General features: G+C 35.2%; 2 long non-coding RNA genes across 3 annotated transcripts in view; one reads left to right on the top strand and one right to left on the bottom strand.

The window, feature by feature from the left end:
- Positions 1-424: 424 nt before the first annotated feature.
- On the bottom strand, positions 425-16,506 carry LOC125916199 (uncharacterized). The gene is made up of 3 exons (XR_007455860.1): positions 16,317-16,506; positions 12,097-12,165; positions 425-1,244 (listed from the first exon to the last, which is right to left on the bottom strand). It is a non-coding gene; the product is annotated as an uncharacterized LOC125916199 (long non-coding RNA).
- Positions 16,507-16,611: 105 nt separating this feature from the next.
- The window catches only part of LOC125916072 (uncharacterized), a 54,193-nt gene continuing 46,335 nt past the window's right edge, over positions 16,612-24,469 (top strand). For both annotated transcript variants that reach the window (XR_007455823.1, XR_007455821.1), the window contains exon 1: positions 16,612-16,748. This is a non-coding gene — a long non-coding RNA (uncharacterized LOC125916072). The remainder of the gene's footprint in view (positions 16,749-24,469) is intronic.

Below are 24,469 nucleotides of genomic sequence, written 5' to 3'. Positions count from 1 at the left end.
TTTTAATATATGAGATAGCCATTTCCAAAATAGCCATAAATAAGAATGGGAGTTTGGCAGAGGGAGGCTAAATTTGAGTTTCTTCACAGCAACGTGTGAATCTGTTAAAAGACTTATTATTTTTCTGTTCTCGTGTTTCCTTTCCAGGCAGAAAGACTCCCCCCCCCCCAAAAAAAAAACGCACTTTCAATTTCTTTCCCACATAAGGTGGAGTGGCTTACCTGAGTGGTGTGTTTGAAAACAGAATTGTCCATATGCAACTCTGCTCCAGGGTTCTCTTGGCCTCTCTACAGGACGTAAGTTACCTGTCCCAGTGGATAAGACTTGCACCTACCCTTTCTGCATATGCCTGAGTGGGTACATTTAATTCTATAGTAAAGCACTGGGAAGCACATCAAAACTACAATCATCAATACAGCTTTAATCTATAATTAGGTTGCTACTTTGATCTTGAGATGTCTGCCTCTTCTCATTTGACTTGAACTTGCAAGGTGAAGAAAGTGGTAGTATGTGTTGACTCCCTAAAACTCTAACTTTGTCTATGACTCCATTTCCAATTCACAAAACATTTCCACGTTCATTATCATATTTGATTCTCCAAGTAACCCTTGGATGTAGGAGGGAAGATACTAACATTTATTGAGTGAACGCCTACTATTTGTCAGAAATATGCCAAGACATTTACCTTTTTTTTTAATGTTAATTAATCCTCACAACTCTCAAAAATAGAATTAGCCCTTATTTTAAAGATCTGAAAGTGGAGTCTCAGAGAGGTGAAATGATTTGCCTAAGACAGACAACTGTTGAGTGGCAAGACTAGAAGTTCAAACAGACTGTAAATGCCGGGATCACATCCCTCATTCACTTTGTATTCCCAGGTCCTGCTGGTCTCATGCTTGGCACAGAGAAGGCATTCAATAAAAATGGTTAAATAAATGATTCCAAATAAAAGCTCTTTCCACTGCATCATAAAGGGAGAACAGAGATTTTTTTTTAAACTACAAAAGTCAGGGAAACTTCAAGCTACAATCCTACTTCCCTGGGAGTTAGTGGGGGCTGTGCAGGGAGAGCCGGAGGCTCATTTCTGGAGATGTGTATGGAAATGCTATGAGTTTGTATGCGACACGTCAGAAAACAGAACGGACTGTGAAATGTTGAGATCTAGTATTTCATAGAGTCCTTGTCACTACTGAAGCAGTGAGATCTTTGACACAATCATTTGCTTGCTCCTATGATTCTCTCATCTGTAAAATAGAAATGTTAAAAAAATTATCTTGGAAGTTGTGGTAATCCCAACATTCTACAAATATATGAAGCCCAAAGCTTAATCTTAACAAGAAAAAATGCTGCTGCTCTCTAAGCAACAAAGACTGTGTATTTATTGTGCAGTTATATTAAGTAACTGGAATTTAATAAATTATTAAGGGTGAATAAAAGCACTTATAGTTTTGACTATAACATAGTTCTTTCACATCCACAGGTCTACAAACCCAGAAACTCCTGCGGCTAGAAAGACAGGAGATGTTAACCCATAAAACTGGAACATTCTAACAGGAAGTTATGGCATAGACTTGTTTGGAAATGTATTGTTCCAAAAGTCGTGATTTAGGACTTGCTGTTTACACTGAGCAGATCTAAGACCAAATAGGAAAACAGTTTTCCCTAAGGAAAGTAAAAGAGATATATCTACCTTTCAGCTTTCTCTCTCCTTTGTGTCTCACACATGAACACGCAAACACACACACATGCACGCGCGTGCACGCACACACACACACACACACACACCCCATGAATGATACATTTTGCCACAAACACACACCAGACAGGAAAAGGAAACTAAAAGAAGCGGTCATTGTCTTTTTTACATCTGATAATGCACGCCCAGCAACAGGTAACAATGAAGGAAATCTGCAACGATATGCATCCTGCTATATCTTTGCTGACCTGAATCTTTCACAAGAAAGCAGGTAACATCTTCCATTAACAGAAGACAAGCTTTAAAATTTGCTTAAGTTAACCAGCATAGTTACTATGCTATTTGAATTTTTTTAAGATGCAGACATAAGATTCAAAATGACAGCAGAATGTACATGTCAAAAAATATTCTATCTAGTGGCCTGACTTTTGAGGAAATAAAGAAACCTGAAAATTAACTTAATCTACTTACAACAGGTTTAAACCATAGTGTTCTAAAAAAGAAAAAATAACCACAGAATGCATTAAGATCATCATTGCCTGCATCCAGAGGCATACAAGTAATTAACTATTGGATAGAAGTTCTAGCCAAATCATTCCTACACAGTAGCAACAAAGGAGTGTTTCTTGCTAGATAACCAGCAAGTATCATCTTGCCAATTTTCCAAAGAAAAGGGCATGGGGGAAGGACCAATGTGTATCATTGTCAAAAAATGGTGTTATGTATATGTTAGAATTATTAAGCAAGTAGTTCTTTAATTTAATTTTTTTGGTGGGGGGGGGAGAGAGAGAGGAGAGAGAGAGAGAGAGAAACTGTGAGCAGGGGAAGGGCAAAGGGAGAGAGAGAATCTTAAGCAGGCTCCACACCCAGGGCATAGTCCAATGCGGGGCTCTTTCCCATGACCCTGGGATCATGATTGAAACCAAAATCAAGAGTCAGACACTCAACCAACTGAGCCACCCAGGCACTCCTAGCAAGTTCTTTTAAAACAAACTGGGTCGGGGCGCCTGGGTGGCGCAGTCGGTTAAGCATCCGACTTCAGCCAGGTCACGATCTCGCGGTCCGTGAGTTCGAGCCCCGCGTCAGGCTCTGGGCTGATGGCTCGGAGCCTGGAGCCTGCTTCCGATTCTGTGTCTCCCTCTCTCTCTGCCCCTCCACCGTTCATGCTCTGTCTCTCTCTGTCCCAAAAATAAAAAAATAATTTAAAAAAATAAATAAATAAATAAAGAAGCATATGACAAAATGCTTAACGTTATTAGACATCAGAAAATACAAATTAAAATCACAGTAACAGACTACTACACACCTATTAAAATAGCTAAAATTTGAAAGACTGACTATACCAAGTACTCATGAGGATGTGGAGACTGGACTCTCATACGCTGCTCTAGCCAGATAAATGACACAACACCTTTGGAAAACAGCTTAACACTTCCTAAAACTTTATATATTCACCTATCATTTGGTCTGGTCATGCCACTCCTTGGTATCTACCCAAGAAAAATAAAAGCAAATGACCATACAAAGTCTTGCCCATAAAAGTTCATAGTAAGTTGATTTGTAATAAACAAAACCCAAAAGCAACCCAACAACAGGTAAGTGAATTAATGTAATATAGCTGTACAATGGGATACTACTTAGCATTAAAAAGGAACAAATCATTGTTACACACTACAACATGATGAATATCTAAATGATTATGCTGAATGAAAGAAGCCAGGCTAAAAAGAGCATACATTGCATGAGTCCGTTTATATAAAATTCTAGAAAATATAAACTAATACACAGTTACAGAAGGTATACTGATAGCTGTGTGGGGTCAGGGAAGTGGAGAGTCAGAAAGGAGGAATTTCAAAGGATCATGAGAAAATACATGGTGCATACATATGTCAAACTATCAAAATGTTTTGCAATTTCTATAATTTATTGCATGTCAATTAGATCTCAATGATACTTTTAAAAATTCTCACAAAGAGTACTTCAGGCCCAGTTGGCTTCAGTAGTGAACATTAAAACATTAAAAAAAAAAAAAAAAGAACCCATATAGGGGCATCTGGGTGACTGTGTTGGTTAAGCTTCTGACTCTTGATTTCAGCTCAGGTCATTATCTCACCATTCATAAGTTCAAGTCCCTTGTGGGGCTCCTTGCTGATGGTGCAGAGCCTGCTTGGGATTCTCTCTCTCTCTCTCTCTCTCTCTCTCTCTCTGAAAATAATTAAACTTTTTAAAAAACCATAAAAGAGTGCCTAGGTGGCCCAGTCAATTGAGGGTCTGACTTCAGCTCAGGTCATGATCTCACGGTTCATGGGTTCGAGCCCCACATCAGGCTCTTTGCTGACAGCTCAGAGCCTGGAGCCTGCTTCGGATTCTGTGTCTCCCTCTCTCTCTGCCCCTCCCCCCCCCTCAAAAATAAATGGATATAAAAAAATTGTTTTAAGCCATATATTTCATGTAAACTCTTTCACAGAATACAGAAAGGGAAACTACTTTCCGTTGTCCCAGATACCAACATATCCTCTGATACCAAAACCTGGCAAGGACATGACATAAAAGGAAAAACACAAGCCAATGTGGCTTATAAAAATAAATTCAAAGATCTTTTGAATAAATTCAAAGGCTTATAAAAATAAATTCAAATTCAAAAATAAATTCAAAATTCAAGATATTAAGTTGAATTCAGCAATATATAAAATATATCATTACCAAGAAGGAGGGAATGTTTGGATTAACATATATAATTAGTGTAATTCACTATGTTAACAGAATTTTTAAAATTATCATTTTAATATATGTATAAAAGTTATTTGATAAAATCTAAAACTTGTTCATGATAAAAGCTCTTAGCATACTAGTAGATAGGAGATATCTACTAGATAGATATCATACTAGATAGAAGGAAACTATCTAAATCTGAGAAAAATTAGCAACAAAACTCCTACAGTTAACATCTTACTTAATGGCAAAATATTGCATACTCTTCCTTTTAGTTAAGAAACACGATAAGGATAACCACATCACCATTTCTATTCAATATTATACTTTCACTAACACAAGACAACTGAATAAAATCTTTTAAACTTGAAAAGGATATGACTGGGTACATAGGAAACCTAAAAAAATCTGCAAATATTAGGATTAGTAAGTAAATTAGTGTACATAGTGAATTAGTGGTCTATAAATATGAGCTCAATGTACAAAATGCATTTTTATACACTTGCAAGAAACAACTAGGAAATGTAATTTTAAAAAGAAAACCATTTATTTAGCATCCAAATATAAAATATATAGAAATAAATCTAATAAAATCTATAAAAGATTTATACGATGAAAAACCATAAAATGTTACTAAGTGGGATTTAAGAAACCTAAGTAAATGTAAAAATATGAAATATTCATGGATTAAAAGCCTGTTGTTAAAATGCCAATTCTCTTCAAATTAATCTACTGTCAAACCAATCCTAATCAAAATACCAACATATTTATTATGTGAAAGAGAAATCACAAGTTGATTCTAAAATTTATATGGAATTGAAAGGCCCTAAAGTAGCCAAGGCAATCTTGAAAAAAAAAAAAACAGAATCTGACACCTTAAGATACCAGACTTCAAGACTTACCAGAAACAACATTCGTAAAGATAATGTGGTATTTGCAAAATGATATACAAGTATACCAGTGGAACAAACTTGAGTCCAGAAACACATAAATGGTTACCTAATTTACTTTAAAGATATTTTTACTTTTAGTATGGGAACAATGGGCTTTTAAATAATGGTGTTAGAATAATTGGATATATAAATGGGAAAGAATGAACCATGGTTACTTCATATCATATATAAATGTTTTTATATAAAAAAACAAATTAATTTGATATGGATCATAGACCTAAATGTTAAACAATAAATCTTTTAGAATAAAAAAAAAGAAAAGAAAATATTGTCATGACCTTGGACTGGACAAAATTTTCATAAAAGAACACAGAAATCACTAACCATTACAGAAAAAAATTGAGAAATGGCATTTCATTAAAGTTAGGATATTGTGGCCATCCAAAGCATAACTAAGAAAGTGAAAACGTAAACCACACAGAGAGAAAATATAACTGATAAAAGAGTTCACATCCAGAAAACATAAAAAAAAACTCTTAAAAATCAAATTAAGAAAGACATCTCAACTTTTAATGGGTATATTTCTATAAGCGGTACCTATAAGAAAGGATATAAAATGACTATTTACATATGTAAAAACATACATAATTAGTCATCAAGAACATTGAAATTAAAACAGTGAAATGCTTCTCCACATCAACCATAATGACTAAAATTAAAAATGGTTGATCATTCCAAGTGCTGGTAAAAATACAGAGCAACTAGAATTCTCATGTATTAATAAACTGGAGTGTAAGCTGATAAAACTACTTTGGAAAACTGCACTGGTGATGTTATGACCCACCAATTCCAATCCTAGGTATATATCCAAGAAAAACTGATGTTCCAGAATGTCCCAAATTCCTTTATTTATTATAACCAAATGCCAAAAACAACGAAAATAACTATCAAGAGTAAAATGAAAATATAAATGGTAACATGGGATGATACACACAAATTCTAAAAAATGAACTACCACCAGATACAACAAAACAGGTCATAATGCATGATTCTACCTATATAAGATACTGCCTTAGGTTGTAAACACAGACAGGACATGATCAGAGAATACTAAAGTTAATTCAGTCACCAACCATTAAGCAAGCAAGGAGAATAATGTAAAGCAAGGAAGATCATATAAAAACATACAGTAAAAATTCTGCCATGAGGGTATACATGGGATCCAAAATATTAAGTAAAGTTTGGAGTATCAGGATCTGGCTGCTTCTTACAGATTTGCTCTAAACTCTGACATAGATCTCACTAGGCAAAAACTATGGTGTTTATAGGGCTGTGTTCCTTCTAAAGATTCTAGAGGGAAATCCATTGTCCTCACCTTTTCCAGCTTTCGGAAGTTGCCTGCATTCCTTGGTTTGTGACTCCTTCTGTGTTCAAAATCAGCAATACCAGCCAAGTCTTTCTTGCATTGTAATGTTCTGATACTGACTTTCCTGCCTCCCTCTTTCACTTTTAAGGATCTTTGTGATTACATTGGACCTTCCCAGACTCTCCAGGATAATCTTCCCATTTTAAAGTCATCCATTATCAGTCTTAATCTTCAGGTTTAATTCCCCTTTGCCATGTAACACAACATATTCACAGGTTTGGGGGGGGGCCATTATTTTGCCAACTATAGCTGGGTATCCATCCATGACCCAAATTCCCTCACACCTTCCCTCTCAAGATGTAAATAATACCCTGAATTTAGTGTTCAGCAATAGCATATGTATTTTGAACTATTCTACATGTTCATAGGCAAAGCAATAAACAGTGTTATTTTAAAGTCTTTTTATGGACAACATAATATATGTAAAACTCTGCAATTTATCTTTTCATTTAATATTGTGTTTTTGTATAGCCCTACATCATGTATTTTTAGTGGTGTTCTATATGTATATATCATGATGGACATTCTTGGATCTATCAACTCGTGCCCATGTGCAAAAGTCTTTCTTGGCTCAATATCTAAAAGTAGAATTGCAGGAAGGAAGATAAGCATGTCTTTAAATTAACTTATTATCAAATTGCTCTCCAACATGGGTTTGCCAATTTACATTTCTATGAGCACTGTATTGAGCTCTCATTTCTCTGGATCCTTACAGCCTTTTAAAGATTTCCCTGCTGTTATAGGCTGAATTGTGTTCTCCGAAATTTCAAATATTTAGTTCTAACCCCCAGTACTTCAGACATTGACTATATTTGGAGCTTAGGGTTTTTAAAGAGTTAATTAAGTTACACTGAGGTAATCTGATGGGCCTTAATCCAATATGACTGGTGCATACACGGTATCTTTTCATAAGCTTATTGGTCATCCAGGTTTTTTATGAGTGTTGTCTCTTATTCACTTGCATATGTCTGATACATTCTAGTGAGTCCATCCTTAAATAGTTATATACATTACAAATATCTTTTTTTTTTGTCTGACTCTGATATAACTTAGTTTTAACTTTGCTAAACAGGAATTTTTAATTAAATACTTAATTTAAATACTTAAACCTTTCTGGTTTATTTGTTTCTGTTTCTTTTTCATCAAAAGTATGTCTGTCCTGATGTCATACAGTGCCCTATATTTTCTTCTGTAAGTTTTAAGATTTTGCTTCACAAATTATTGTATGATGTAGGTGATATGATCCAGATTCTCTTTCAAGACCAAAGCATTCATTCTGCATACCTTCCCTCACCTGTCAGGTGTGTTGGCTGCTTATGGATTGCAACTATATCTCTAAGGATCACCTTCAGTCAAATAATGCAGCCTCATCCAAGGTTGCAATCCTTCCCTGAGAGTGGTCCATGTACAATGACTACTCAATGAGACTTTACAAAGGCCAGGTCCCCCATTTGTTATTTTTACCCTTCTAACATGTAAAATTTAGTGAATACCATTCTTCTAGCAATATTTAATTGAATTTTATCAGTTTCTTTGGTTGTCATTATTTTCTTTTCCATATACTTCATCTACGTTTACTTTTCATTGTGGCACATCTTTTCATGATTCTTTTAGCGATAGTCTACATGTTATAAACACTCATAATTTGTCTAAAATGTTTTTACTCTTCCCTTTTTCTTTTTTTTAATTTGTTTTATTAAAAATATTTTAATCTTCGTTTATATTTGAGAGAGAGAGAGAAAGAGAGACAGCACAAGTGGGGCAGAGACAGAGAAAGAGAAGGAGAAACAGAATCTGAAGCAGATTCCAGGCTCCGAGCTGTCAACACAGAGCCCAATGCAGGGCTCAAACCCACAAACTGTGAGATCATAACCTGAGCCGAAGTTGGATGCTCAACCAACTGAGCCACCCAGGTGCCCCTATAGTATTTTAATTAATATTTTTGCCATTATATATTTTTTTTAATTTCCAAGATATTTAATTGGTTCCTTTACTATCCACCTATTCTTATTTCATTTCTACTCTTTAATAATTTATTACTCTTGGGGCACTTGGGTGGTTCAGTAGGTTAAGCATCCGACTTCAGCTCAGGTCATGATCTCACAGCTTGTGAGTTCGAGCCCCGCATCAGGCTCTGAGCTGACAGCTCGGAGCCGGGAGTCTGCTTCAGATTCTGTGTCTCCCTCTCTCTCTGTGCCTCCTCTGCTCATGCTCTATCTCCTTCTCACTCTCTCTTAAAAATAAATAAACATTAAAATATTATAATTTATGACTCGTTTTAAATGGAAGCTATTTTTTATTTACCTCACTGAGCACTTTAATTCCAAGCCTATTTATTTTGAAGTTTTTGTCAGACCATTCCATAAAATTGATTTCATGTGGAACAAGTTTACGTTTTAATTTTGAAGGTGTTGGCTCTTGCTGTTAGCATTAGATAGCTTCATGTAGTTTGCATTACTAGGGGAAATTTTTAATGCTCTTTCAATAATCTATCCACCTATCTATTCTGCCATCCTCTGTGTTCACCCCTCTTTCTCATAATTTTGCAGTTGTTTCTTCCTAACCCCTAACCTCATATGAAACCAGATCTTAAAATGGCATTTGACAGCTTCTGCCTCTTAGTGAGATTGAGAATATCTGAAATGAATACAAATTCATTCATGCACCATTAGAATGGTTTTTAATTCCTCATCTTGAAGTGCTGAATATGTTGCTCCTTCCAATTGGATGAAATGTAGAAAATGCTGTAGCTGCTAGCAATGATCTGAAATAAACTTTTTTAGCTTCCCTTATCTGCAAGAAATTCTCATCCAAAGTCCTAATTTCAAACAGTAAATTTAATTTTCATCTGCCCCTTTCCTTCCTTTCATCTTGTCTGGAGTGCTTTTATTCACCTTCACCCTTAGCATATCCCATTCCTGGCTGCCCCTATGTGTAGTGGACCAAGATACCAGAAAGTCTATGACTTCAGTCCCACTCATATAATTTTTCTACTCATTTTCTGGCCCTCAGAGATTTTGATCTTACGTTTGAACACTGTGAGGTCCACATTGTTTTCCATTGTTATAAATTATTTTCAGGGGAGCCTGGGTGGCTGAGTCAGTTGAGCATCTGACTTTGGCTCAGGTCATGATCTCGCGGTTCGTGAGTTCGAGCCCTGCACTGAGTTCTGTGCTGGAGCCTGTTTCAGATCCTGTGTCTCCCTCTCTCTCTACCCCTCCTTCACTCACGTCCTGTCTCTCTCTGTCTCAAAAATAAACAAACCTGGGGCGTCTGGGTGGCTCAGTCGGTTGAGCGTCCCACTTCAGCTCAGGTCACGATCTCACGGTCCTTGAGTTCGAGCCCCGCGTCGGGCTCTGGGCTGATGGCTCGGAGCCTGGAGCCTGCTTCTGGTTCTGTGTCTCCCTCTCTCTCTGCCCCTCCCCCGTTCATGCTCTGTCTCTCTCTGTCTCAAAAATAAATAAACGTTAAAAAAATAAAATAAAATAAAATAAAATAAAATAAAATAAATAAACCTTAAAAATTTTTTTAAAATAATACTAAGTTATTTTCACTGTTAGAATTTGAGGAGAAAATAGTGTGTGATAGCTTGAACTTATGCTTGCATTTAATTTTTTCACAAAAAAATTCTGATAAAATTTCTCCATTTTCTCATTACATAAAAACATTCAGGAATTAAATACAGAACATAAAAAGATCTCATTATCCTTGTGTGGTATAATGCCAATAGGATTTTTTTTCTTTAAGAAAGAATAATCCATTTAAATCAACGGTTTTCAGAATTTCTGAGATTTTTAATATCCTGAGGGTCATATTAAAAACATGAAATTCTGGGCCCTAATTTTCAAGTATTCTGATTTTGTAAGTCTAGTATTAAACCTGTGGGGGGTTGGAACAATTTTGGTTCACACCAGGTGTTATATGCTATAAAAATGATTTTTAAAAACTACAAATTGAATTTCATATGTAGTGATTGGTTTTTAAAAACTAGCCTATTCCAAATCTGCATGCCTTATGGCAAAATGAAAGATAAAGATAATTTCATTGGAAAAATCTTTTTTCTTTTCCTCTCAAAGTTTCTATTTTTCTTTTAGTTTGTTTAATCATCTCAAAGAAAACTGGTTTAAGAATGAATTACATCTAACTAAAATTATAAGAAATGAGGTTATACCTCTCACCTTAACAATAAAGTGGCCCAGTTTATACTTCTTGAGATAAATAAGGCACATTTTTTTTGTCATAGACATTGCTTCTCAATGTTTTAGTGGAGTTAAAAAATAGCCCCTTTTCGGGGCTCCTGGGTGGCTCAGTTGGTTGGTAATCCAGCTTTAGCTCAGGTCATGATGTTGTGGCCCATGGTTCAAGCCCCACGTTGAGCTCTGTGCTTACAGCTCGGAGCCTGGAGCCTGCTTGGATTGTGTCTCCCTCCCTCTGCCCCTCCCCTGTTCATGCTCTGTCTCTCTCTCTCTCTCAAAAATAAATAAACATTTTTAAAAAATAGCCCCTTTTCCAAAGATGAGTAGGTGTTTTCGATACTTTCCATACTTTGAATCAGCGTGTGTGTGCGTGTGTGTGTGTGTGTTTTTTGTTTTGTTTTGTTTGTTTCTTTATGTGCAATACAGATGGAAAAGGGAGGGGTTATAAAGAGACACAATGAAATATATTCCAGTTTAAAGGTCATTGATTTAGGTCAGGGCAATGGGGGAAACAGTAATAAATGCTAAGCCGCGTCGAAAAAGTCAAAGTGACTGACTAATTACTCCCTTCTTTTCCCGGCCTCACATTTCATGAAACAATGTAGTTTAGTACCTTAGTACTGCCAAAGCCAATTACCAAAGCCAATTTCATGCATGGACAGCACTGAGTTTTAACCTCTCTCTTCTTCCTCCTCCCTGTTTAAGCCAGAGAAAATGTATGCCTAAGTTATCACAAATTCAAATTTATAAATGAGCACAAATACTAGGATCCATATTTCAAAAATGTTCTACTGGAACTCATGTTTCACCAAGCCAACCTGGATATAAGGGATAGCTGTTTATTGTGTGCATCTAACACTGAGGGTAGAGAGACTTCACAAAGAACATTAAACATTCCTCCAAAAAAGCTTAGTTTAGGAAAAATATCCTAACACAAATATCAAACGTTTGGAAATTAAAGTCTAATTTTATAATAAAGAAACTGGGAGAACCTCTTTTAACATATTATGTCACTATTACATATAACTATGCAGAATTAACAGGACAGAAACTAACTATTTCTCTGAATCCCTAATAAAATATACAATCATCTTTTAATAATACAAGAAACATAAAGAAAATAGAGAGCTTCTCACTATAAGGATTTGATAGTTTTATGAATTTTTTAATTACCTTGATTCCTTTCCAAGAATAAGACAACTACTTGGCAATTTTTAACCGCTGAAGATATGTCATTGCAATCTAGAAAGAAGATAGTTATGTTTCTTACTTTTCTAAATAGAAAATGGGATGATCACTGAATCAAACTTAGACATTAAGGGTTTTTCACAGTTTCTTAAAACACAAAATTATACTCAGAGCTTATGCGTTCTTTGGTTTTGGGTGTGAAGATGATGTAGCATGATAGAATTAGATGATGGAAATAAGACATGCTCTTAAAATCTGACTCAAATAATGACTCATAGCTAGTTAGTGAAACCAACAATTGAACATGGGGATCTTTCTGATTCTAAAGTATATCTTCTTCCCACTCCACCATAACTGCCTAGAATGTCTTGCTTTCCATCCCTTCATATCCAACTTTTACATTTTCAACACCAGATAAAATGCTGCCTCCTTGATGAAATCTGTGATTCACATAACTGAGAGCAATCACTTTCTCCCTCAAATAAAACACAACATCAATTTATGACTCCATCTTTTTTAGTAGACTTACAGCTTATTAGCCTACTGTTTTAGTTATTTCGGAAGAATGACAGTATCCTCTGCTAGAATAATTTTGTTTAGGGCAGGTTATCTGCCATATCTTTACAGCACCCCATGAATTCAAGACTCTGCCTTGTCTTGAGTATATGTTTAATTATTATTTCCTAAATGAATGAAGAGTTGAATGAAATCCAACTCTTCTATAATGTAACTGAGTTAATAATGCATTGATATAATCACTATAAAGTTAGGTTTTATTAGCTAGATTTAGAAACAGGCTCACAATATTGTCCCTTATAGCTAAATAATAATTATGTAAGCTAATTAAATTTCTATAAGTTTTCATATAAAAAGTCACTATGCTAGTTATTGATAGAAAAATCAGGATTTTATGTTTATTGACATTAAATTTTAAACTGCTATTCTTCATCTAATCATCACAAACCATTGTTCTATTTCTTTACAATAATTATGTAAACCAATGCCTGAATTACATGTGGTAAGATTTTAGACATAAATAGCCAATAATGTGTTGAATAAAAGAAGTACAGGAAGAGCACTGGAAATCTCTCAAATGAATGAAAGTGGCTTATTAACAAGCCATCTTTCAGTAAGTTCTTTTAATCTATGTATTAATTAAGGACACATTCCTATATCATTTTCAAGAGTTTATTATTAGACTTAATATCAACGTACTTGTTTAAAAATTTTTTTTTAATGTTTATTTATTTTTGAGACAGAGAGAGACAGAGCATGAACGGGGGAGGGGCAGAGAGAGAGGGAGACACAGAACCGGAAGCAGGCTCCAGGCTCTGAGCCATCAGCTCAGAGCCCGACGCGGGGCTCGAACTCACGGACCGTGAGATCGTGACCTGAGCTGAAGTCGGACCCCCAACTGACTGAGCCACCCAGGCGCCCCTCAACGTACTTGTTTAAATTAAGACTGGCTAGCTATTTAAAAATCCTATTTTGGAATTTTATTTCCAGAAATAAAGGACGAGACTATTTCAAATTACCTTCCTAAGTCAATAAATAGAGAATTAAAACACAGAGAACTTGAAAATACAAAATATGATAACTATAAATGCTAAGAGAAAAATATAATTATTGAAAGTAAAATCTCAATACATGGGGTTCATAGTAGCTCTATGTAACTGAAGGGAATGTTAGTGAACAGAAAAAGTTAATCAAAAGGAAATATACAAACTAAAGCCAGAGAAAATACAAAGAAGAAAAATAAAGGATACTGTAAGAGACAAATGGAAAATAGTGAGAATGTGTTGAAAAAGTCTAACATATACAAATAAAATAGACAAAAACTTTCTCAAATTAAAAAATAACATTATGTCAGAACTTAAGAAGGGCAAGCAGGATAAATACAAGAAAATCACACCTAAGTACCTTAGAGAAAACCTACTGCAAACTAAAGACCAAGAAATATCTTAAAAACAGCTGGAGAAAAGAGACCTGTTACTTTCACAGGAGAAGCAGTAAGTTTGATAACCAAATTCTCAATAGAAACAATGAAAGAAAGCAGACAGTAAAATAATCTTCAGATCGTAGGAAGAAAATAACTTCCTGGAGAAAGAAATTTTAAGAAGCATCACTAAAGATAAGCAAGGACATTTTATAATGACAAAAACATAATCTACCAAGAAAACAAAACACATCCAAACTCATATGGACAATCACTTAGACTCAAATATACAGAACTGGAAGGAGAAACAGGCAAACCCACAATCATTGCTAGATTTAACCCACTTCACTCAATAACAGAATAGGCAGGCAAAAAAAAAAAAAAAAAAAAAAAGGAGTATGGATATGAACGATTTGAACTGCATGATTTAAAAACATAATCTTAGGACATATAAACAACACTGAATCCAATAACTACATAATGGACATTCTTTTGAAGTGCCTATTAACATTTAGGAAAATTGATAAGCTGAAGTAAGTCTCAACAAATGTCAAAGGTTGAAATTACAGAGTTCACTCTCTGAACACAGTGGAGATAAAGGTAGAAAAAGAAAATAAAATGAAAGATCAAAAGTCCCCAAATGTTAAAAATATTAAATTATATTTCTACATAACATATAGGTCAATTAAAAAAATCACAATATAATTAAAATATTTTAAATTAATGATAATTAAAATGTGACATCAAATAAAACTACAAGATGCAGTTAAAGCCATGGGAAAATTATAGCCTTGAATCTATAAGTTAGAAAAGATGAAAGGGTGAAAATTCATGATTAAAGCATCTGTCTCAAGAAGTAACAAAAGCAGGGGTGTCTGGGTGGCTCAGCCAGTTGAGCGTTCGACTTTGGCTCAGGTCATGATCTCACAGTTTGTGGATTTGAGCCCCATGTTAGGCTCTATGCTGACATGTCAGAACCTGGAATCTGCTTCAGTCTGCGTCTCCCTCTCTCTCTCTGCCCCTCCCCTGCTCATGCTCTGTCTCTCTCTCAAAAATAAACATTAAAAAAATTTTTTTAAAAAGTAACAAAAGTAATAGCAAATTTAACCTAAAAAATCAAGAAGAAAGAAATGATAAATATAAAAGCAGAAATAAATATAGAAATTAGCAAAAAGGAGGGTCACCTGCGTGGCTCATTCAGTTAAGCATCCAACTCTTGATTTTGGCTGAGGTCATGATCTCACAGTTTGAGAGATCGAGCCCTGCATCAGGCTCTGTGCTGACAACATGGAGCCTGCTTGAGATTCCCTCCCTCCTTCTCTCTCTGTCCCTTCCCAGATCATACTCCCTCCATCTCTCTCTCGCCCTCTCTCTCTTTCTCTCTCTCTCTCTCTCAAAAATAAACACTAAAAAAAAATAAATTAAAAAAGAAATTAGCAAAAAAAATATTAATAAAAACAATAAAATATTAACAAGATTTACTTTTTTTAAATGGAAGAAAAGCACACACCAAAAAAAACAGTATCAGGATTTACTTATCCTGTAAACATTAACAAAGAAATGGATATATAAATCCAAGTTGGGTTTATTTCAGGGATTAAAGATTCATTAACATTTAAAAAGTAATCAATGAAATTTACCACATTGATAGAAAAAGAAAAATAATGTTATGTTATTTTAACTGATAAAAAATTTTGACGAGGTTCAATATCTAGCTGTTATAAAAACTGTGAACAAATTAAGAATATAAATATATGTCCCCAGTCTGATAAAGGGTAGCTAAATGGTGATTATCAAAAGATGTATCCCTGTGATTGGAAATAGGACAAAGATGCCCACTGTCATCATTTCTATCCAAAGTTGGTATAAATGGAAACTCAAAAGACTCCACAAGCGAATTATTAAAATTACTAAGTGAATTTAACCTGGGTTTGGAGTACTTGATCAATATAGAACACTGAATTTATTTATATATCCTAGCAACACTCAATTAAATTACAGCTTTCAAAATGTACTACTTACAGTAGCATAAAAATTCAAATAGCAAGAAATAAATTTGATAAAAATTGGACAAGTCTTCTGCACTCTAACAGTTACAAGGTGGAGGAATGGGGACGCCCATGCACTGTTGATAAGAATATAAACTGGCACAGCCAATTATTAATATTAAAAGACTGACAATGCCAAGTGCTTGCAAGGAGGCTGTCAGGCCATAGAGGCTGCTACAACTGCCTGGGTAGCTTATAAAGTAAAAACATTTATTTCTCACAGCTCTGCAGGCTGGGAATTCCAAGATCAAGGAGCTAGCATGGCTGTGTTTTGGTGAGGGCTCTCTGTTCCTGGTTCAGAGCCAGCACCTTCTTACCGGGTCTTCAAATGGTAGAAAGGTGGGGCAGGGGGAACTGTGTGGAGTCTTATAAGAGACACATGAATCAATCCCATTCATGAAAGCTCCACCCTCATGACCTCATCACCTCCCAAAGGCCCCACCTCCCAATACCATCACAATGGGCCCTAGGATTTCAATCCAGGAACTGGGGGTGGGAGGCGGGGTAGTACAGAAACATTCAGAGCACAGCAGATGTAATGTATCTAAAATTCTCAGTCACTGCTAGAGGACACGTAAACTGGTTAACCACTTTGGAAAACTCATTATCTACTCAAGTTGAAAGAATGTAACCCACATACATACTAACAAAAGGTATGTACACAGATATATGCACCAACAGATGTATATAAGAACATTCATGTCAGCATTATTTATAATAACCCCAAGCTAGAAGAAACCTCACATTTATTGATAGATAAATGGTAACAGATTTGTACAATGGAATAATATGTACAGCAATGAAGGCCACCCTAAAGGCCTCATTTTAACTTAATTACCTCCTTAAGAGCCCTATCTTCAAATACAGTCACACTCTAAGGTACTGGAGGGTAGGGGCTAGATTTATGAATCTGGGGGATGAGAGGCAGGGACACAATTCAGCTCTAACACAAGGCATTGTGTATAAGTATAATAAAGCAAATATACTTAGTGGATGAAGAGACTTCTTATATTCCTGATTAGGAAGTTGAATTCCAGGTTAGCTCAATGAGGTGTCCAGGAACAACCAGTGAGTGGTAGAACCAGGACTAGCATCAGGGAGGAAACATGTTCTAGTAGAAGGTAGATAAGTGTTGAAGACAAACCTCAATTCTTAAAATGGTCTTCACATTTTCTGGTTGCATTTCATAGGGAAGTCTTTTCCCCTCTCTTAGCCTCAGTTTTCTCATTTATAAAATGGAGACAGCCAGTTGGATTGTGATTTCCATGTGCTTTATACACGATCGCACGTGTTAAGTGTCTGGCCCAGATACTGCCACGTAATGGGTAATCAGCAAATATTATCTCCCTTCCTCTCCCGTTGTTCTGAATTCTGGTGTAGAGCCTTACCAGTGTACCAGCCAGCAGCTTCTCTTGACTTACTATATTTGGGATAATTATTACAAATTTAGGTGGGAGTGGAAAAAAGATTATTTCCCAAGGAATATCTTCCCATCAGGCTGTATTTGCTCGGGAAGACAACAGAACCATATTGTCAAATACACAGAAGTTTGAAATGTATCATCCTAGTGCCCTTATTGAAATACTTACATAGGACATACTCTGTCTGACCAAGAACCAAAAGGAAGTATCCAATCATGAAGAATCTGAGAGTGAAAGATGTTACAGTGAGCAGAGCTACTATATAAAGCAATGACGTTTTCAAAACAGTTACTGAAATTAGAGTAAATTCAAGCGAAGATTTCAGACATGATTCTTAAAAGAAAAGATAAATAATATACACATAATTCAAGCAAAACAAAACTTTTAAAAGTTTAGTAGCAGCAGTTTTGGGTCATGTACCGAATTTTATGTGTCATGAATAAGAACATGAGCTTGGAGCCAAACAAATCTGGATTCTACATCCTCACTATATTAACTGAGGCAAATTATTGATCTTTTTGAGCCTCTGCCTTCTCGTCTATTAAATACCCACCTTATGTATATTGCTCTGAGGATTAAATGGAAGCACAGACTAAAGCCCTTAAACATAGTAGAGACTGTAAATAAGAACCCGACTCCTTTCTCCCCAACTACATTTACTTTCCCAAGAAAGTAATTTTTCTTAGTCAACCGACTAGAAATCATTTTCATGTTCTTTTTTTTTTTTTTTATCTCCATCGCTGCTTAATCACCACTTAGCCATGGCACTATTCTTCCAAGTTCATTCTCAGTTATTTGTTCTGCCTTCCATCACATCCTTCAAAAATATGAGCTACCTCAGAGGGCATCCTGTGCAGATACATTGCTGTATTAAATTGCCTCATTCTTTTCTTCCCTTAGTGGTAGCAGCTAGAATCTTCAACACTGATACAGTGACATCAAGACTCCAACAAAGCAGTTGCCATGGAATGTGTATAATCAGTGAAAATAATAGCTATTTTCCATGGCATAGATTTTTATTCTGAAAAGTCCACTTTTTGTCTCCCAAGTGAAGCTAAATTTATTCTAACTTAAATTTATACTTTTGGAAAATCCTCAGAGTACATATACTTTAAGTTTATTTTAAATTAACAAGAACTCATATTATCTACATATTTAATTCAAAATTTAAAAACCCGGATTATTCCTATACTTGCAGTAAAAGTGTTTCTTCAACTGTAAGAATCCAGCATTATATCAGATTTTCACCTATTGTTATAGAGATCAGAAGAATCTGACCCTCGTAGCCGTTCAAGCTACACAGGAAACTTACAAAACTATATATTCAAATCATGCTTAGGGACTATTTTAACATCCAATATCTGTCAACAAAATAAGTATTTCCATATACCTGAAATTGTATTAATTTGGTGTATCTATTTGATCAAATTAGTTATAGAAATTGCATCAGTATCATAATCTGGTAATTCACTTCTAACAACAATTAGAGAGTACCTTTCTTATAATTAATAAGCCAAAAAATAAAAAAAATAAAAGAAACATGCATTTGATAACATGTGGAGTTTATCCATGAATTCAAATTATATTGCTATTTTTATAATGTTGAAATTGTAACTTGGCAATTTTTATAACTACATAAAAATGATTTTTCATTTATGGAATCTATCCCAACCTTTACTATCATGAACTTTTAAAGAAGATTAGTCTTAAATTAATCTTTCAAAGTACTGCTCATACTAGAATAAAGAATCACCCAGCGTTCACACTTCCCCAAAACTCACATAATGACTCACACCTCTCCTCTCTGAATCCTTTCTTTTTTGTCCCTCTGATACATAATAAAGGATAATTCCACAGGACTTAAATATCTGCTGGAAGTAGCTTATTCAGTCAATTTGAACAGAAAAGCGAGCCTTCCCACTTGTTATAGAAAATACACTCCATGGTTTCACACTGGCACTAAATGACCTAGTGTATTCTATTGAAAAGCAACACAACTGAATAAATGGTACTCAATATAATATAGGTGCGCAAATATTTACTGATCCTATATCTTCATTATTAGCGTCTGTTCTTTTTAGTAGTGAAATTTCAGAAGTATCCTTCTCAGACATTGCTAAGATCATTACTTCTTCCATATGAGCTACCTGGATTCCAAGATGACAGCCATAGTGAACTGTCATGCATTTTTTTTTTCCTGCTGAGGTAATTTATGGAAAAAGACAGCCCATTCTTTATGGGACCACTTTCCCGGCAAATGACTGGCCAGTGTTCACTGTAATCAGAACCATTCCATCCATATTAAACAAAAGAAGAAGCAAAACCCTATTAGCTCATCTTAGCATCTTATTAGCCATAAGAGCTGATCGTAACTACGAATCTTGAATTCAGTAATAAAACCATCACAGAGAAATTCCCAGGTGCCAAAAATTTGAGAATGTAATACTGAAAAAAGAGAACACATGAAATAAGTTCAGTAGTTGGGAGTAACTGGTAAAGTGACCTCAGCAAGATAGAAATGAGCTGAGTCAATTTTAGATGTGTGTTTATACCCAAGAGGCAGAATTTTAAGTAAGCCAAAGTCAATATAGGATATTGTCAGCTGAGGTTAATATAATACAATCATAACTCAGGGCAAATGCATGGGTTCGCATAATTTTTCTCATCACTTGTTGGATAAAAAAAATGAAATAGTGATCTGGATAGAAACTCATATTTCTCCTTTTTATTATTTTTAATCACAGTCTCCTCTGAGACCTTATATATGGTCACAGAATTTTCTAAAGCTTTTTCACACATTTCCATGGGAAAAGGTAAACATTGTTTTCTTCTAAATGGAATCTAATTTTCATCTCTGCTTTGGTAGTTTATTAACTAGCCACAAGCAATTGATTGGACCATCTCTATGAGAATAAAGGGTCATTAACACATATTACAGAGAGAAAAAATGTGAGAGTAAGCAGTCCTACTTCTGACACCTTGGTGGCTCAGGGGAGCAGGAACATTAATGAAGCATCTCGCCCCAGGTCACTAATTTGCATCACAAGCAAGTTAGTTCATAACTTCAGAAGTTCTTTGCCATCTGGAGATGGTCTGATGTCCTGGGTAAGGTGAGCTGCTCTGTCCTGTTCCCCAGGCACCTGTGTCCACTGAGCCCTGATTGACACTTGGTAGGCTCTCGGAGCAGTCAAAGGTTAAATGGACACAGAGAGCAAAGTAGCCTTCTGCACTCCAGACGGTGACTTCTTCCAGAATAGGCTGGAATTCTCTAATCTCTGAAGAGTTGAATGAAAGGAGAAGAATGACTGTGAGTTCAACAGAGTAGAGTTCATGTTAAATGGGCCTTCAGGCCTCATTACTTTCAAAATTTTAAAGTAATTTCTTTCAATTAGTCAATAGGATATTCTTGTGAAATTATATAATGCTTATCTGCTATAATTGTGAGCTTAAAGGAATTCCTTGAACAGTGCAATTTGCCCTAGAGAAAGTAGAGTGGAAGCCTATCGTCATATACCTCGACTTCTCTATTCCTTGTACTAAGACAAAAGTTTTTATAAACTCATCATTCCTGTTTCCAAACAATGCTTAATACATAGTATTTTTTTTTTATTTTGTAACTAAAACCATAAAGGAAACATAAACATATTAGACTTGAGGGAAAAATAGTCCAGGCTAAATATACATATATAGTATATTTCCCATAAAGTTCCAATGTTACTTTATAAACAAATAATGAAAAGTTAGTAGAGTACATGGCTCTAGTATAAATTGAAAGAAAAATAAACTGCATAGCTTTAAAAATATATTTATTCTTTAAATTTTGTTCAAAAATAACTAGAATAATTTTTTAACAACTTTCACCAAGTAAACAGAAAAATCCAAATCAATACAATTAACCTAACGTTTTTCACTGTCTGAAAAGAATGTCTATTATTTTTTCCTAATCTTTTAATATTAAATAGTTGTGGGCTATAGTACAGATTTCTCCTGAATTTCAGAAAGGCAGCAAGAATCCAGTGTCTTACTTAACACATACAAACTAGGTCCTTTTTTCCAATACTGATGTTATGAGATGGGATAACAACTCTACTGTAAAGTTTTTCGATTGGGAAGATATATCAGAAATCACACTGTGTAAGGTGAATATAATTGGATCTAGAAAACAGCCAGTTCTCTCATATATTACGGTACATGGTAGGAAGATTTTATTTTATATATAAATACCACATTTATCATATATAGGTGATGCATATATCTAATAAGAATCTGTAATCACTGTTTTTTTAATGTTTTACAAAATCTCCACTGTCTAATCAAAAGCTGATTTTATAAAATGCTCCTCACACTACCCTTGTCCAATGTGGATTCATATGGATTGAATCCCCTCTTCAGTTTTACGTTTTTCTTCCTAAAATTTATGAACCCGATTACACATCACTGCTGAGTAACATTCAGAAGATATTGCAAGGGCGTCTACTCTACCTCTCTTGTCAAGTGTGTTTGAGCAGAGGGATTATTGATGGAAGCCTGAGACACAGATGAAGAGGAATTCGAGCTGTGAGGTATAGAATTGCAGAAATTGCATCTATACAAACAGCTGAAAGCAAGATGATATTCTGTTCAAATGTTTCCTATTTCAAAGAACTCTCTAGAGTCCCATTTAATCCTGACAAGTACTAACAGTGCTTACAAGTTTTCTTCAACCCGGCGAATTGCTCAAATTAAGAAAATAGTTTTAGTTAAAAAGAAAGCTACATCAGGACTTGAAAGCTATAGAACAAAACCTCGAAAGGATTTCATCAGACAATGAGACCTAGCTCTGGTGCCTTAATCTGCAAAATAAAACTATGAAATAACTGATTCTTGCTCCATGCTGTCGTACAAGAAACTTATTTCAGCTAGTCATAAGCCAGCACCAAAAGATTCCACTACATTCTTCACAAATGACTAAAATACCAGCACTGAGAAAGCATGAAGAGTACATTTCCGGAGATGTAAAATTGTAAATGTCTGTCTCCCTGAAAGAACTTACTCCTTCCTATTACCATATATGCAATTCTATTTTTTTTTCCTAAGTGCCAATTACAGGATTTCCCCAAGTATGTTTTCCAGATCACTAGCACAACAGGATGTTTATTTAAAAATTCCTTGATAAACAATGCCAGTGTTAAAATTAGGGAAGCGCTGAACTATTCCCGTAATTAATCAGCTGTTTTTAACTGCAGGACTTCTCAGAGCTTTTCATACGCCAATCTACATGGTGATGATCCTTGGTGGGGACATGACATTTAGCATTTCCAAACTTATTTGACAATGAAAAAGCCGCCCCTCCTTTTTTTTTCATCGAATGCCTTTGACTGCTCTTCTAAGGAGCGTATATAACAATTTTGGAGGCTTAAGGTTGGGGTTATTAGCATAGCATGTCACTGGCTGCTTTTTCAAAGACCAGTCTCACCAGTTATTTGGCTTTGTGGGAAATGTACAGCAGGATAAAAACACACTGTCTCAGTGACTGCAGTTTTATACCCACCTTTCCACACTGGTACTCTCCACCACAGCCAGCCACATTAGCAAGCTCACTATCAGTCAGGTAATCACGGCACATTCATATAATCACAGATATTCATGTTGGCCACTCATACCAACATGGTCTCTTGAAAACGTACCCCAGACCTGCACAGTAACATCCTTTTCAATGTTTTACAATGGCTTTTCTTATTTTTGCTTGCAACATACTATTACTGGGCTGGAAGATTGTTACTTATGTCCCATAAATCTTCCTGCCTTCTCTCAGTAGTTACCTTTATGACCAGAAAACTTTTGCCAAATTCCGTTTCACTGGGGAAAAAAAAAAGTTATCTTACAGATTCTCTAGCTCAGCTTTATTTATTTATTTATTTATTTATTTATTTATTGGTTTATTCAACAAACAAGATTGAAAATTGAAATTCCAGCCAATTTCTTCCTACAGGACGTTTGTGACCTTCATTTGTTGGGAAATAAAAAACCACAACTGAAATTACTGACACTTTGTCTTTGTTATTTTGTGCTCATTTTTTGTTCTTAATGGCTTCCATTTATTTTGTTTTTGTTTTTGTTTTGTTTTGTTTTTAATGGCTTCCATTTAAATAAAATTTAATTTTAAATAAAATAAAATTCCATTAAATTTAATAAGCACCTACTGCTTATTATACCTTATGCAAGAGATATTGCTTAGCAGTTTACACATGTCATCTCAATGTATCTCTCAACAGCTCATACAGAAGTTATTATTAGCCTTATCTTATAGGTGGGGAAACCAAATCTCAGAGGAATTAAACTTATAATGGAAAGTCCCAGTTACTAAGTGATGAGCGAAGCTTTGAACTTATATCTGTCTGATTTTTCAGTCCCTGATCTTCCCAGGATACCAGGCAGACATCTATGCCATCATTTCTAACAACCCCTTAGTAAAGTAAGGATCACATGTTATCGTACCATTTGATAAGAAATGGAAGAATCTTTCCCATTCCATGAGGAGGTGCCCTTAGTCACATCTTCTCAAAAAGCACACACATCACAAAAAGCAAAGGATTCCAGCTTCTGTGAAATTGGGCCTGAAGTGCTTGATAAAAAAGAATGAAACAAGAATAGAAAGTCCCTAGGAGGAACTGAGGTGTGGGGGCATCCACATTAGCTCTTACAAACTCTACACTCAGCTTATTTTAGCACCAACTGAGCTACCTTGCCTCTTGTAATATTATTTATGGTACTATCTTTTCTCAAATGAAGTACAGTATGTCCTTATCAAAGCACAGAAGTCTTCATATGAGGACCCCCCCTCCCCCTTACAAATCTTGGTTAGTAAATCGTGGCTATGAAGTAAAATGCAAGAGAATTATTGTGTAAGAAATGCCCCTTTATCAGCAAATGTGCTGACTAGTCGAGTTGCATGGTATCAGTGTTAATAATTA

This window comes from Panthera uncia, chromosome D4, assembly GCF_023721935.1.
Source record: "Panthera uncia isolate 11264 chromosome D4, Puncia_PCG_1.0, whole genome shotgun sequence".
In the NCBI taxonomy this organism is placed as follows: domain Eukaryota; kingdom Metazoa; phylum Chordata; class Mammalia; order Carnivora; family Felidae; genus Panthera; species Panthera uncia.
This window is presented reverse-complemented; position numbering and strand designations above follow the sequence as displayed.